At 41.3% G+C, this 17,360-nt stretch overlaps 1 pseudogene; it reads left to right on the top strand.

Annotated features, from left to right (window-relative positions):
- Nucleotides 1-6,643, top strand: part of LOC117185140 (uncharacterized) — a 33,427-nt pseudogene extending 26,784 nt beyond the window's left edge.
- The last annotated feature ends 10,717 nt before the right edge of the window (nt 6,644-17,360 follow it).

Genomic DNA, 17,360 nt, shown 5'->3' on the forward strand with positions numbered 1-17,360 from the left:
CTTAACTGGGATGCGGGTGTAAGACTCCCATCTTACTCTAGTAGACTACTATTAGTAAACCTCCCATCCTTAGTTAACCGTAGAAAAATGCTTGGTGTGATATTTATGCACAACTTGATCAGGGGTGACATAGACAGCCCTGATCTGTTGAGCCGCATAAACTTCACGATTGCTATTAGACCTACTAGAAAATTTACACCGTTGTTCCTTCCACTTTGTAGATCGAATTATTCCTTGCATGAACCGTTTAGGGTCTTATGCTCGGATTATAATTCCCTCTACCATATTATATCCACCACTAATTCTCTTCCTCTTATTAAATTACTAATCCTTACACACCTTTCTAGTAATTGGTAATTGTAGTGGTATTTGTATTTTGATTGCATGCTTAGTTCCTTAGTAAGTTCAGTGCTAATTTTCCTCGAATATTAGTCTAATTGCTATTTTTCTTGCATGTTCGCGTTCGGTTCGGCTACGCACCGTGCGTCATGCGGCAGCGCCCCTCGGTCGGTTGGACGGGAGGAGGGCTGCGTTTTGCCTGGGATCCGCGCGTAACAGCCTTCTGCTGGTTTCACACGGGCCACTTGACGGTGGGATCCACTTTTGGGATCCTACAAGCTGGTGTCTATTTGACCTCAAAACTACCATAGTAACTGTGAACATCCACCGAGACCAGTTCATGGGCAATACCCAAGATGAGTTATCCTAAAGTACACAACGAGGAGTTCATCTGCTTTTACCATCAGACGATCTTCAATGTGGACAATCGCTATAAGTTTCAGCTGTTTAACAATAAAACAGAAACACTGTGTCAGGTAACACACACAAAGGCTGACATGGTGTGGCTAAAAACTCAGCATCCAAATAAATAAATCTTCGCAACGCATTCCACAACTAAACTTCAAGCAGTATGCAACGGAGTTCCGTCAACCAGAACACTAGAAGGTCTACTGTCCATGTCCCCTGGATGCACTGCTCGCAATACTGAAGTAAGCATCAGCACCTTCAGCACCTCAATCAGCGAAGTAAAATCGACCTACACTCGGTTTGGTGACGTGAGCCCACCGGAGACATCACCCTCGCCACCAATGTGGCAACTGAAGAATCAGACATCAGACTATCTACAAGAACTTGATGATCTTCCAGCAACTATCAGCCATCAATCGTCACGAGCTGCCACACCATCTCACCACCTTGCAGCACCATCAACTCCCTGCCTATGCAGGCCTAGCAATATCAATTCTATTGATCATTGCCTACATTTTCCGGAAGAAGTATCAACTATGGAAACCAAGGCCATCAAATCCCGATCCAGCCGTTTCACCACCCCCTATCCCCCTTGCACACCGATTTGCCGTCGACTTGAGCGATGGTTGAACACGGTTTCAACGGCCTGGAGAATGTTCCGTTGCAGAAATATGCTTAATTAATAGTTATTAATACCCGTCGGCATAACACAGTGACACCGTCACACAGTGCTCTATTTAACATGTAATTTAATACCTCACGACAACACACTAACCACTGCAGTGAGTTCTGCTGACAATGCACTCTGTCCGTAGAGGGTGAAGACAGCGGTTCAATTGCTGGCGATCACAATGTCGAAATTGCCCACCAGTCACTAAAATTATCCATAATACACAAAAATATATTTTTACAGACTCGGCACTTTTGTACCTTTTGTTACCTATAAGTATCAGTAGTATCAGAAACAGTACCATAACTGCTTGTCACTCATCTTCCATCGCAATCATCAGAGGCTGTCGCCGTGTCTTCAGACCCACCCAGAGTAGGATACCCACTCCGTAGTCCAACTGGTTCAAGTTCTAGTTGCGACGACCAAACTGTAGACGGTTTATGTAACGTATGCAACAGAGTTTCCTACATACACACATATTAGCACATGCTTAGTTTCTTAGTAAGTGTAGTGCTAACTTCCTCGAATATTAGTCTAACAACCATCTTTCCTGCATGTTCGCATTTGGTTCGGCTACGCGCCGTGCGTCATACGGCAGCGCCCCTAGGTCGGTTGGGCGGGAGGAGGGCTGCGTTTTGCCTGGAATCCGCGCGTAACAGCCTTCTGCTGGTGTCACACGGGACACTGGACGGTGCAGTAATTGCATCGCCTCTTGTAAGATGTGTTAGAGTGTCCCTTGTATGGGGGAACATTTTTTTTCCGAATTCAATCACACATACCCTCTTATTTTTTTTCTTTTTGCCTTAAAGTATATGTGTTTAAAATATTATTTGAAAATGTTGTCGTTAACCCATGCCGAATCACACTCAAAGTTTTACATATGTGAAAGGCTTTTGAGAAATTTTACTTAGTCCCCGATTTTTACAATAATACAATTTTAATCACGCAGTTCTAATATTTTATTGAGAATATTTTCTTTTTAAAGTCTCCTTTTTACAATACGGGTACACTTTTCTATATTCTATGTTCCACATCCACTGTTCGACGGCCGTGAATGTCTTGCATCAATTTCACAGCTCTTTCTGCTGTATCATTTACTGCCTTAAGTAATGAAAGACTCTTCTTGCTTTTTAAGTAAGATGATGGCTTACTGTTCCATGATAAAGGTCACAGGCTCAGAAAACTGTCATCAATTTTAAGGCGATCAAATGATGTCCTGCTTTTTATACCCGATACTCAAAATGAGTATTGGGGTATATTAGATTTGTGGTGAAAATGGATGTGTGTAACGTCCAGAAGGAATCGTTTCCGACCCCATAAAGTACATATATTCTTGATCAGCATCAATAGCCGAGTCAATTGAGCCATGTCTGTCTGTGCGTCTGTCCGTCCGTCCGTCTGTCCGTCCCCTTCAGCGCCTAATACTCAAACACTATGAGAGCTAGAGCAACGATGTCTTGGATCCATAACTAAGTTATAGTCAAAATATCGCGTCAAAAGTCTCGATTTGCGCGCACGCGTCCTGTACAAAAGTTACCTGAAAAGTTAAAAGAAAACCCAAACCCAACCCAGGGAAAAGGAAACCCTATCCAGTTAATCCAAACAATCCGAATAGTTGATGAAGTAAGCACAAAAGTAAGAAGAGAAAGGCTCAAACGCGGAAATCAATGGAATCTAGACACATATTAAATATAGAATACCTAACTAATTCTACCAGTCTGTCTGCCAATCGTTGGATTGGATCGATTTGCAATTATGACCATTGAAAGTGGGCAGAATATCTGTTTCGTAGCCTCATATTTCTAGTTTTGTGTCTTTTCTCTCTCCATCTCTCTCTCTCTCTCTCTCTCCATGGCGGTTAACAAGTTTTGGTTTTTGGCAATACAGATGTACCTACCTACTCTTCTTTCCCCACCGCCCCCCCTCACACTATCCTCAGGCTCCGATGGCCTTTGCTTGGATTTCTTCTTTTTTATGTGGGTTTTCATATCCTCTTAAAAGATATCTCCCAAGACAGGATCGGATCCGACCATAGTGTTGTTAACCCGAGACCTTCCGCTCACTATACCTGAAGACGCCTACCACCCTACTTTCGAGGTGTCGCTAGATATAGGACCCACTTTATTGGATCGGTCGAGTAGACTACCTGAACGTGTCCGCTGCTTTCGTAAAGCCGAGTTTGCGAAGCTTAATAACCTCATTAGGGATTTTGATTGGTCCGCTTTGTACTTGTGCACTGATGTCATAAAAGGCATAAACATTTTTTAGAATCAGTCAATTGCCGATCTTTTTGCCCAATTTTTCGAAACCACCTATTCTGAGGAAAGCTACTCTGGTTATCCGTACACATACGGTTTACCGAGGTCGAACGGCATTTTCAGTCCCTTGTTAAATGAATGTTCTTTACTTCATGATCTTCGACTAGTTAAGTCGGTGTTTTCACCGCCGAGGCTTTGTGTGGACCCTTGCTAAAACTATTCACCCTGTCCATCGATTATTCTTGCTTCCCCCCATCTGGAAGGAATCGTTTATAATTCCTCTCCATAAAAAAGGTAGCAAGTCTGATGCAAAAAATTATAGAGGTATAGCAAAGTTATCAGCTATTCCTAAAATGTTTGAGAAGGTTTTCACTCCGCACTTGCAACATCTCTGCAAGTCACGTATATCTCCAACTCAGCATGGATTTATAAGGCGCCGATCAACCACCACGAACTTGTTAGAGTTTACCTCTTTTATTATTGAAGGCTTTCAAGGTAACTTACAGACGGATGTTATTTACACCGACTTTAATAAAGCATTCGACTCTGTAAACCATTCTCTTTTAGCGCATAAACTTTTAGGATTTCCGCCCAACCTCCTGAGATGGATTTCTAGCTATCTTTGTTTCAGGTCTCAAAGAGTCCTCTTTAAAAACTCCCTCTCTTTACCAGTAAAGGTTTCTTCGGGAGTACCACAGGGCAGCCATCTAGGCCCCTTACTCTTCACACTCTTTATTAATGACTTGCCTTCAGTATTAACATATTCTCGAGTACTTATGTATGCGGATGATGTTAAACTCTATGTCCAGTATAAGGACATTTAATTTCATTCTCGCTTGCAATCCGATCTCAATAACTTGCAGTCATGGTGTTGTGCAAACTTGTTACACCTTAATGCCTCGAAAAGCAAAGTTATGACATTTCATCGTTCTAGCCCTTTGTTGGCTCCCTATACCCTATTTGGTGGTTCTCTTGACAGAATTACCCTGGTGGATGATCTGGGTGTTATGTTAGACCCCAAGTTAAAGTTTTCCGAACACATTTCTACCATGGTAAATAAGGCCATGGGCGTGCTTGGGTTTATAAAGAGGTGGTCAAAGGAATTTGACGACCCCTATATAACAAAGACTCTCTATACCTCGCTTGTTCATCCGATCTTAGAATACGGCTCCTGTGTATGGTGCCCTCAGTACAAAGTACACCAAGATCGTATAGAATCAGTACAGAAAAACTTTTTACTCTTTGCTCTGCGGGGCCTTAACTGGGATGAAGGTGTGAGACTCCCATCTTACTATAGTGGACTAATATTAGTAAACCTCCCATCCTTAGTTAACCGTAGAAAAATGCTTGTTGTGATTTTTGTGCACAACTGGATCAGGGGTGACATAGACAGCCCTGATCTGTTGAGACGCATAAACTTCACGATTGCTATTAGACCTACTAGAAAATTTACACCGTTGTTCCTTCCACTTTGTAGTTCGAATTATTCCTCGCATGAACCGTTTAGGGTCTTATGCTCGGATTATTATTCCCTCTACCATATTATATCCACCACTAATTCTTTTCCTCTTATTAAATTACTAATCTTTACACACTTTTCTAGTAAATAGTAATTGTAGTGGTATTTGTAAGTGTATTTTGAATGCATGCTGTTCAGATGCAGAAATATGCTTAATTAATAGTTTATAATAGCCGTCGGCATAACACAGTGACACCGTGACACAGTCTTCTATTTAACATGTAATTTAATACCTCACGACAACATACTAGCCATTGCAGTGTGCAGTAGTGCTAACTTCCTCGAATATTAGTCTAACAACCATCTTTCCTGCATGTTCGCATTTGGTTCGGCTACGCGCCGTGCGTCATACGGCAGCGCCCCTCGGTCGGTTGGGCGGGAGGAGGGCTGCGTTTTGCCTGGGATCCGCGCGTAACAGCCTTCTGCTGGTGTCACTCGGGACACTTGACGGTGCAGTAATTGCATCGCCTCTTGTAAGATGCAGTCATTGCATGTCAACCCTTCAATACTATATACATATTAGAGTGTCCCTTGTATGGGGGAACATTTTTTTCCGAATTCAATCACACATACCCTCTTATTTTTTTCTTTTTGCCTTAAAGTATATGTGTTTAAAATATTATTTGAAAATTTTGTCCTTAACCCATGCCGAATCACACTCAAAGTTTTACATATGTGAAAGGCTTTTGAGAAATTTTACTTAGTCCCCGATTTTTACAATAATACAATTTTAATCACGCAGTTCTAATATTTTATTGAGAATATTTTCTTTTTAAAGTCTCCTTTTTACAATACGGGTACACTTTTCTATATTCTATGTTCCACATCCACTGTTCGACGGCCGTGAATGTCTTGCATCAATTTCACAGCTCTTTCTGCTGTATCATTTACTGCCTTAAGTAATGAAAGACTCTTCTTGCTTTTTAAGTAAGATGATGGCTTACTGTTCCATGATAAAGGTCACAGGCTCAGAAAACTGTCATCAATTTTAAGGCGATCAAATGATGTCCTGCTTTTTATACCCGATACTCAAAATGAGTATTGGGGTATATTAGATTTGTGGTGAAAATGGATGTGTGTAACGTCCAGAAGGAATCGTTTCCGACCCCATAAAGTACATATATTCTTGATCAGCATCAATAGCCGAGTCAATTGAGCCATGTCTGTCTGTGCGTCTGTCCGTCCGTCCGTCTGTCCGTCCCCTTCAGCGCCTAATACTCAAACACTATGAGAGCTAGAGCAACGATGTCTTGGATCCATAACTAAGTTATAGTCAAAATATCGCGTCAAAAATCTCGATTTGCGCGCGCGCGTCCTGTACAAAAGTTACCTGAAAAGTTAAAAGAAAACCCAAACCCAACCCAGGGAAAAGGAAACCCTATCCAGTTAATCCAAACAATCCGAATAGTTGATGAAGTAAGCACAAACGCGGAAATCAATGGAATCTAGACACATATTAAATATAGAATACCTAACTAATTCTACCAGTCTGTCTGCCAATCGTTGGATTGGATCGATTTGCAATTATGACCATTGAAAGTGGGCAGAATATCTGTTTCGTAGCCTCATATTTCTAGTTTTGTGTCTTTTCTCTCTCCATCTCTCTCTCTCTCTCTCTCTCCATGGCGGTTAACAAGTTTTGGTTTTTGGCAATACAGATGTACCTACCTACTCTTCTTTCCCCACCGCCCCCCCTCACACTATCCTCAGGCTCCGATGGCCTTTGCTTGGATTTCTTCTTTTTTATGTGGGTTTTCATATCCTCTTAAAAGATATCTCCCAAGACAGGATCGGATCCGACCATAGTGTTGTTAACCCGAGACCTTCCGCTCACTATACCTGAAGACGCCTACCACCCTACTTTCGAGGTGTCGCTAGATATAGGACCCACTTTATTGGATCGGTCGAGTAGACTACCTGAACGTGTCCGCTGCTTTCGTAAAGCCGAGTTTGCGAAGCTTAATAACCTCATTAGGGATTTTGATTGGTCCGCTTTGTACTTGTGCACTGATGTCATAAAAGGCACAAACATTTTTTAGAATCAGTCAATTGCCGATCTTTTTGCCCAATTTTTCGGAACCACCTATTCTGAGGAAAGCTACTCTGGTTATCCGTACACATACGGTTTACCGAGGTCGAACGGCATTTTCAGTCCCTTGTTAAATGAATGTTCTTTACTTCATGATCTTCGACTAGTTAAGTCGGTGTTTTCACCGCCGAGGCTTTGTGTGGACCCTTGCTAAAACTATTCACCCTGTCCATCGATTATTCTTGCTTCCCCCCATCTGGAAGGAATCGTTTATAATTCCTCTCCATAAAAAAGGTAGCAAGTCTGATGCAAAAAATTATAGAGGTATAGCAAAGTTATCAGCTATTCCTAAAATGTTTGAGAAGGTTTTCACTCCGCACTTGCAACATCTCTGCAAGTCACGTATATCTCCAACTCAGCATGGATTTATAAGGCGCCGATCAACCACCACGAACTTGTTAGAGTTTACCTCTTTTATTATTGAAGGCTTTCAAGGTAACTTACAGACGGATGTTATTTACACCGACTTTAATAAAGCATTCGACTCTGTAAACCATTCTCTTTTAGCGCATAAACTTGACCTTTTAGGATTTCCGCCCAACCTCCTGAGATGGATTTCTAGCTATCTTTGTTTCAGGTCTCAAAGAGTCCTCTTTAAAAACTCCCTCTCTTTACCAGTAAAGGTTTCTTCGGGAGTACCACAGGGCAGCCATCTAGGCCCCTTACTCTTCACACTCTTTATTAATGACTTGCCTTCAGTATTAACATATTCTCGAGTACTTATGTATGCGGATGATGTTAAACTCTATGTCCAGTATAAGGACATTTAATTTCATTCTCGCTTGCAATCCGATCTCAATAACTTGCAGTCATGGTGTTGTGCAAACTTGTTACACCTTAATGCCTCGAAATGCAAAGTTATGACATTTCATCGTTCTAGCCCTTTGTTGGCTCCCTATACCCTATTTGGTGGTTCTCTTGACAGAATTACCCTGGTGGATGATCTGGGTGTTATGTTAGGCCCCAAGTTAAAGTTTTCCGAACACATTTCTACCATGGTAAATAAGGCCATGGGCGTGCTTGGGTTTATAAAGAGGTGGTCAAAGGAATTTGACGACCCCTATATAACAAAGACTCTCTATACCTCGCTTGTTCATCCGATCTTAGAATACGGCTCCTGTGTATGGTGCCCTCAGTACAAAGTACACCAAGATCGTATAGAATCAGTACAGAAAAACTTTTTACTCTTTGCTCTGCGGGGCCTTAACTGGGATGAAGGTGTGAGACTCCCATCTTACTATAGTGGACTAATATTAGTAAACCTCCCATCCTTAGTTAACCGTAGAAAAATGCTTGTTGTGATTTTTGTGCACAACTGGATCAGGGGTGACATAGACAGCCCTGATCTGTTGAGACGCATAAACTTCACGATTGCTATTAGACCTACTAGAAAATTTACACCGTTGTTCCTTCCACTTTGTAGTTCGAATTATTCCTCGCATTATTATTATTCCCTCTACCATATTATATCCACCACTAATTCTTTTCCTTTTATTAAATTACTAATCTTTACACACTTTTCTAGTAAATAGTAATTGTAGTGGTATTTGTAAGTGTATTTTGAATGCATGCTGTTCAGATGCAGAAATATGCTTAATTAATAGTTTATAATAGCCGTCGGCATAACACAGTGACACCGTGACACAGTCTTCTATTTAACATGTAATTTAATACCTCACGACAACATACTAGCCATTGCAGTGAGTTCTGCTGACAATGCACTCTCTCCGTAGAGGGCGAAGACAGCGGTGCAATTGCTGATCATCACAATGTCGCAATTGCCCACCAGACACTGAAATTAACCATAATACACAAGCATATATTTTTACATACTCGGCACTTTTGTACCTTTTGTTACCTATAAATAAGAATCAATTTCATCAATAAAGTCAGTATCAGAAACAGTACCATAGCTGCCTGTCACTCATCTTCCATCGCCATCATCAGAGGCTGTCGCCGTGTCTTCAGACCCACCCAGAGTAGGATACCCACTCCGTAGTCCAACTGGTTCAAGTTCTAGTTGCGACGACCAAACTGTAGACGGTTTATGTAACGTATGCAACAGAGTTCCCTACATACACACATATTAGCACATGCTTAGTTTCTTAGTAAGTGTAGTGCTAACTTCCTCGAATATTAGTCTAACAACCATCTTTCCTGCATGTTCGCATTTGGTTCGGCTACGCGCCGTGCGTCATACGGCAGCGCCCCTAGGTCGGTTGGGCGGGAGGAGGGCTGCGTTTTGCCTGGAATCCGCGTGTAACAGCCTTCTGCTGGTGTCACACGGGACACTGGACGGTGCAGTAATTGCATCGCCTCTTGTAAGATGTGTTAGAGTGTCCCTTGTATGGGGGAACATTTTTTTTCCGAATTCAATCACACATACCCTCTTATTTTTTTCTTTTTGCCTTAAAGTATATGTGTTTAAAATATTATTTGAAAATGTTGTCGTTAACCCATGCCGAATCACACTCAAAGTTTTACATATGTGAAAGGCTTTTGAGAAATTTTACTTAGTCCCCGATTTTTACAATAATACAATTTTAATCACGCAGTTCTAATATTTTATTGAGAATATTTTCTTTTTAAAGTCTCCTTTTTACAATACGAGTACACTTTTCTATATTCTATGTTCCACATCCACTGTTCGACGGCCGTGAATGTCTTGCATCAATTTCACAGCTCTTTCTGCTGTATCATTTACTGCCTTAAGTAATGAAAGACTCTTCTTGCTTTTTAAGTAAGATGGCTTACTGTTCCATGATAAAGGTCACAGGCTCAGAAAACTGTCATCAATTTTAAGGCGATCAAATGATGTCCTGCTTTTTATACCCGATACTCAAAATGAGTATTGGGGTATATTAGATTTGTGGTGAAAATGGATGTGTGTAACGTCCAGAAGGAATCGTTTCCGACCCCATAAAGTACATATATTCTTGATCAGCATCAATAGCCGAGTCAATTGAGCCATGTCTGTCTGTGCGTCTGTCCGTCCGTCCGTCTGTCCGTCCCCTTCAGCGCCTAATACTCAAACACTATGAGAGCTAGAGCAACGATATCTTGGATCCATAACTAAGTTATAGTCAAAATATCGCGTCAAAAGTCTCGATTTGCGCGCGCGCGTCCTGTACAAAAGTTACCTGAAAAGTTAAAAGAAAACCCAAACCCAACCCAGGGAAAAGGAAACCCTATCCAGTTAATCCAAACAATCCGAATAGTTGATGAAGTAAGCACAAAAGTAAGAAGAGAAAGGCTCAAACGCGGAAATCAATGGAATCTAGACACATATTAAATATAGAATACCTAACTAATTCTACCAGTCTGTCTGCCAATCGTTGGATTGGATCGATTTGCAATTATGACCATTGAAAGTGGGCAGAATATCTGTTTCGTAGCCTCATATTTCTAGTTTTGTGTCTTTTCTCTCTCCATCTCTCTCTCTCTCTCTCTCCATGGCGGTTAACAAGTTTTGGTTTTTGGCAATACAGATGTACCTACCTACTCTTCTTTCCCCACCGCCCCCCCTCACACTATCCTCAGGCTCCGATGGCCTTTGCTTGGATTTCTTCTTTTTTATGTGGGTTTTCATATCCTCTTAAAAGATATCTCCCAAGACAGGATCGGATCCGACCATAGTGTTGTTAACCCGAGACCTTCCGCTCACTATACCTGAAGACGCCTACCACCCTACTTTCGAGGTGTCGCTAGATATAGGACCCACTTTATTGGATCGGTCGAGTAGACTACCTGAACGTGTCCGCTGCTTTCGTAAAGCCGAGTTTGCGAAGCTTAATAACCTCATTAGGGATTTTGATTGGTCCGCTTTGTACTTGTGCACTGATGTCAAAAAAGGCACAAACATTTTTTAGAATCAGTCAATTGCCGATCTTTTTGCCCAATTTTTCGAAACCACCTATTCTGAGGAAAGCTACTCTGGTTATCCGTACACATACGGTTTACCGAGGTCGAACGGCATTTTCAGTCCCTTGTTAAATGAATGTTCTTTACTTCATGATCTTCGACTAGTTAAGTCGGTGTTTTCACCGCCGAGGCTTTGTGTGGACCCTTGCTAAAACTATTCACCCTGTCCATCGATTATTCTTGCTTCCCCCCATCTGGAAGGAATCGTTTATAATTCCTCTCCATAAAAAAGGTAGCAAGTCTGATGCAAAAAATTATAGAGGTATAGCAAAGTTATCAGCTATTCCTAAAATGTTTGAGAAGGTTTTCACTCCGCACTTGCAACATCTCTGCAAGTCACGTATATCTCCAACTCAGCATGGATTTATAAGGCGCCGATCAACCACCACGAACTTGTTAGAGTTTACCTCTTTTATTATTGAAGGCTTTCAAGGTAACTTACAGACGGATGTTATTTACACCGACTTTAATAAAGCATTCGACTCTGTAAACCATTCTCTTTTAGCGCATAAACTTGACCTTTTAGGATTTCCGCCCAACCTCCTGAGATGGATTTCTAGCTATCTTTGTTTCAGGTCTCAAAGAGTCCTCTTCAAAAACTCCCTCTCTTTACCAGTAAAGGTTTCTTCGGGAGTACCACAGGGCAGCCATCTAGGCCCCTTACTCTTCACACTCTTTATTAATGACTTGCCTTCAGTATTAACATATTCTCGAGTACTTATGTATGCGGATGATGTTAAACTCTATGTCCAGTATAAGGACATTTAATTTCATTCTCGCTTGCAATCCGATCTCAATAACTTGCAGTCATGGTGTTGTGCAAACTTGTTACACCTTAATGCCTCGAAATGCAAAGTTATGACATTTCATCGTTCTAGCCCTTTGTTGGCTCCCTATACCCTATTTGGTGGTTCTCTTGACAGAATTACCCTGGTGGATGATCTGGGTGTTATGTTAGACCCCAAGTTAAAGTTTTCCGAACACATTTCTACCATGGTAAATAAGGCCATGGGCGTGCTTGGGTTTATAAAGAGGTGGTCAAAGGAATTTGACGACCCCTATATAACAAAGACTCTCTATACCTCGCTTGTTCATCCGATCTTAGAATACGGCTCCTGTGTATGGTGCCCTCAGTACAAAGTACACCAAGATCGTATAGAATCAGTACAGAAAAACTTTTTACTCTTTGCTCTGCGGGGCCTTAACTGGGATGAAGGTGTGAGACTCCCATCTTACTATAGTGGACTAATATTAGTAAACCTCCCATCCTTAGTTAACCGTAGAAAAATGCTTGTTGTGATTTTTGTGCACAACTGGATCAGGGGTGACATAGACAGCCCTGATCTGTTGAGACGCATAAACTTCACGATTGCTATTAGACCTACTAGAAAATTTACACCGTTGTTCCTTCCACTTTGTAGTTCGAATTATTCCTCGCATTATTATTATTCCCTCTACCATATTATATCCACCACTAATTCTTTTCCTCTTATTAAATTACTAATCTTTACACACTTTTCTAGTAAATAGTAATTGTAGTGGTATTTGTAAGTGTATTTTGAATGCATGCTGTTCAGATGCAGAAATATGCTTAATTAATAGTTTATAATAGCCGTCGGCATAACACAGTGACACCGTGACACAGTCTTCTATTTAACATGTAATTTAATACCTCACGACAACATACTAGCCATTGCAGTGAGTTCTGCTGACAATGCACTCTCTCCGTAGAGGGCGAAGACAGCGGTTCAATTGCTGGCCATCACAATGTCGAAATTGCCCACCAGACACTAAAATGATCCATAATACACAAAAATATATTTTTACAGACTCATCCCTTTTGTACCTTTTGTTACCTATAAATAAGAATCAATTTCATCAATAAAGTCAGTTACAGTCAGAAACAGTACCATAGCTGCCTGTCACTCATCTTCCATCGCCATCATCAGAGGCTGTCGCCGTGTCTTCAGACCCACCCAGAGTAGGATACCCACTCCGTAGTCCAACTGGTTCAAGTTCTAGTTGCGACGACCAAACTGTAGACGGTTTATGTAACGTATGCAACAGAGTTCCCTACATACACACATATTAGCACATGCTTAGTTTCTTAGTAAGTGTAGTGCTAACTTCCTCGAATATTAGTCTAACAACCATCTTTCCTGCATGTTCGCATTTGGTTCGGCTACGCGCCGTGCGTCATACGGCAGCGCCCCTAGGTCGGTTGGGCGGGAGGAGGGCTGCGTTTTGCCTGGAATCCGCGTGTAACAGCCTTCTGCTGGTGTCACACGGGACACTGGACGGTGCAGTAATTGCATCGCCTCTTGTAAGATGTGTTAGAGTGTCCCTTGTATGGGGGAACATTTTTTTTCCGAATTCAATCACACATACCCTCTTATTTTTTTTCTTTTTGCCTTAAAGTATATGTGTTTAAAATATTATTTGAAAATGTTGTCGTTAACCCATGCCGAATCACACTCAAAGTTTTACATATGTGAAAGGCTTTTGAGAAATTTTACTTAGTCCCCGATTTTTACAATAATACAATTTTAATCACGCAGTTCTAATATTTTATTGCGAATATTTTCTTTTTAAAGTCTCCTTTTTACAATACGAGTACACTTTTCTATATTCTATGTTCCACATCCACTGTTCGACGGCCGTGAATGTCTTGCATCAATTTCACAGCTCTTTCTGCTGTATCATTTACTGCCTTAAGTAATGAAAGACTCTTCTTGCTTTTTAAGTAAGATGGCTTACTGTTCCATGATAAAGGTCACAGGCTCAGAAAACTGTCATCAATTTTAAGGCGATCAAATGATGTCCTGCTTTTTATACCCGATACTCAAAATGAGTATTGGGGTATATTAGATTTGTGGTGAAAATGGATGTATGTAACGTCCAGAAGGAATCGTTTCCGACCCCATAAAGTACATATATTCTTGATCAGCATCAATAGCCGAGTCAATTGAGCCATGTCTGTCTGTGCGTCTGTCCGTCCGTCCGTCTGTCCGTCCCCTTCAGCGCCTAATACTCAAACACTATGAGAGCTAGAGCAACGATATCTTGGATCCATAACTAAGTTATAGTCAAAATATCGCGTCAAAAGTCTCGATTTGCGCGCGCGCGTCCTGTACAAAAGTTACCTGAAAAGTTAAAAGAAAACCCAAACCCAACCCAGGGAAAAGGAAACCCTATCCAGTTAATCCAAACAATCCGAATAGTTGATGAAGTAAGCACAAAAGTAAGAAGAGAAAGGCTCAAACGCGGAAATCAATGGAATCTAGACACATATTAAATATAGAATACCTAACTAATTCTACCAGTCTGTCTGCCAATCGTTGGATTGGATCGATTTGCAATTATGACCATTGAAAGTGGGCAGAATATCTGTTTCGTAGCCTCATATTTCTAGTTTTGTGTCTTTTCTCTCTCCATCTCTCTCTCTCTCTCTCTCCATGGCGGTTAACAAGTTTTGGTTTTTGGCAATACAGATGTACCTACCTACTCTTCTTTCCCCACCGCCCCCCCTCACACTATCCTCAGGCTCCGATGGCCTTTGCTTGGATTTCTTCTTTTTTATGTGGGTTTTCATATCCTCTTAAAAGATATCTCCCAAGACAGGATCGGATCCGACCATAGTGTTGTTAACCCGAGACCTTCCGCTCACTATACCTGAAGACGCCTACCACCCTACTTTCGAGGTGTCGCTAGATATAGGACCCACTTTATTGGATCGGTCGAGTAGACTACCTGAACGTGTCCGCTGCTTTCGTAAAGCCGAGTTTGCGAAGCTTAATAACCTCATTAGGGATTTTGATTGGTCCGCTTTGTACTTGTGCACTGATGTCAAAAAAGGCACAAACATTTTTTAGAATCAGTCAATTGCCGATCTTTTTGCCCAATTTTTCGAAACCACCTATTCTGAGGAAAGCTACTCTGGTTATCCGTACACATACGGTTTACCGAGGTCGAACGGCATTTTCAGTCCCTTGTTAAATGAATGTTCTTTACTTCATGATCTTCGACTAGTTAAGTCGGTGTTTTCACCGCCGAGGCTTTGTGTGGACCCTTGCTAAAACTATTCACCCTGTCCATCGATTATTCTTGCTTCCCCCCATCTGGAAGGAATCGTTTATAATTCCTCTCCATAAAAAAGGTAGCAAGTCTGATGCAAAAAATTATAGAGGTATAGCAAAGTTATCAGCTATTCCTAAAATGTTTGAGAAGGTTTTCACTCCGCACTTGAAACATCTCTGCAAGTCACGTATATCTCCAACTCAGCATGGATTTATAAGGCGCCGATCAACCACCACGAACTTGTTAGAGTTTACCTCTTTTATTATTGAAGGCTTTCAAGGTAACTTACAGACGGATGTTATTTACACCGACTTTAATAAAGCATTCGACTCTGTAAACCATTCTCTTTTAGCGCATAAACTTGACCTTTTAGGATTTCCGCCCAACCTCCTGAGATGGATTTCTAGCTATCTTTGTTTCAGGTCTCAAAGAGTCCTCTTCAAAAACTCCCTCTCTTTACCAGTAAAGGTTTCTTCGGGAGTACCACAGGGCAGCCATCTAGGCCCCTTACTCTTCACACTCTTTATTAATGACTTGACTTCAGTATTAACATATTCTCGAGTACTTATGTATGCGGATGATGTTAAACTCTATGTCCAGTATAAGGACATTTAATTTCATTCTCGCTTGCAATCCGATCTCAATAACTTGCAGTCATGGTGTTGTGCAAACTTGTTACACCTTAATGCCTCGAAATGCAAAGTTATGACATTTCATCGTTCTAGCCCTTTGTTGGCTCCCTATACCCTATTTGGTGGTTCTCTTGACAGAATTACCCTGGTGGATGATCTGGGTGTTATGTTAGACCCCAAGTTAAAGTTTTCCGAACACATTTCTACCATGGTAAATAAGGCCATGGGCGTGCTTGGGTTTATAAATAGGTGGTCAAAGGAATTTGACGACCCCTATATAACAAAGACTCTCTATACCTCGCTTGTTCATCCGATCTTAGAATACGGCTCCTGTGTATGGTGCCCTCAGTACAAAGTACACCAAGATCGTATAGAATCAGTACAGAAAAACTTTTTACTCTTTGCTCTGCGGGGCCTTAACTGGGATGAAGGTGTGAGACTCCCATCTTACTATAGTGGACTAATATTAGTAAACCTCCCATCCTTAGTTAACCGTAGAAAAATGCTTGTTGTGATTTTTGTGCACAACTGGATCAGGGGTGACATAGACAGCCCTGATCTGTTGAGACGCATAAACTTCACGATTGCTATTAGACCTACTAGAAAATTTACACCGTTGTTCCTTCCACTTTGTAGTTCGAATTATTCCTCGCATTATTATTATTCCCTCTACCATATTATATCCACCACTAATTCTTTTCCTCTTATTAAATTACTAATCTTTACACACTTTTCTAGTAAATAGTAATTGTAGTGGTATTTGTAAGTGTATTTTGAATGCATGCTGTTCAGATGCAGAAATATGCTTAATTAATAGTTTATAATAGCCGTCGGCATAACACAGTGACACCGTGACACAGTCTTCTATTTAACATGTAATTTAATACCTCACGACAACATACTAGCCATTGCAGTGAGTTCTGCTGACAATGCACTCTCTCCGTAGAGGGCGAAGACAGCGGTTCAATTGCTGGCCATCACAATGTCGAAATTGCCCACCAGACACTAAAATGATCCATAATACACAAAAATATATTTTTACAGACTCATCCCTTTTGTACCTTTTGTTACCTATAAATAAGAATCAATTTCATCAATAAAGTCAGTTACAGTCAGAAACAGTACCATAGCTGCCTGTCACTCATCTTCCATCGCCATCATCAGAGGCTGTCGCCGTGTCTTCAGACCCACCCAGAGTAGGATACCCACTCCGTAGTCCAACTGGTTCAAGTTCTAGTTGCGACGACAAAACTGTAGACGGTTTATGTAACGTATGCAACAGAGTTTCCTACATACACACATATTAGCACATGCTTAGTTTCTTAGTAAGTGTAGTGCTAACTTCCTCGAATATTAGTCTAACAACCATCTTTCCTGCATGTTCGCATTTGGTTCGGCTACGCGCCGTGCGTCATACGGCAGCGCCCCTCGGTCGGTTGGGCGGGAG

The sequence above is a fragment of the Drosophila pseudoobscura genome, chromosome X (genome assembly GCF_009870125.1).
Source record: "Drosophila pseudoobscura strain MV-25-SWS-2005 chromosome X, UCI_Dpse_MV25, whole genome shotgun sequence".
NCBI lineage: Eukaryota > Metazoa > Arthropoda > Insecta > Diptera > Drosophilidae > Drosophila > Drosophila pseudoobscura.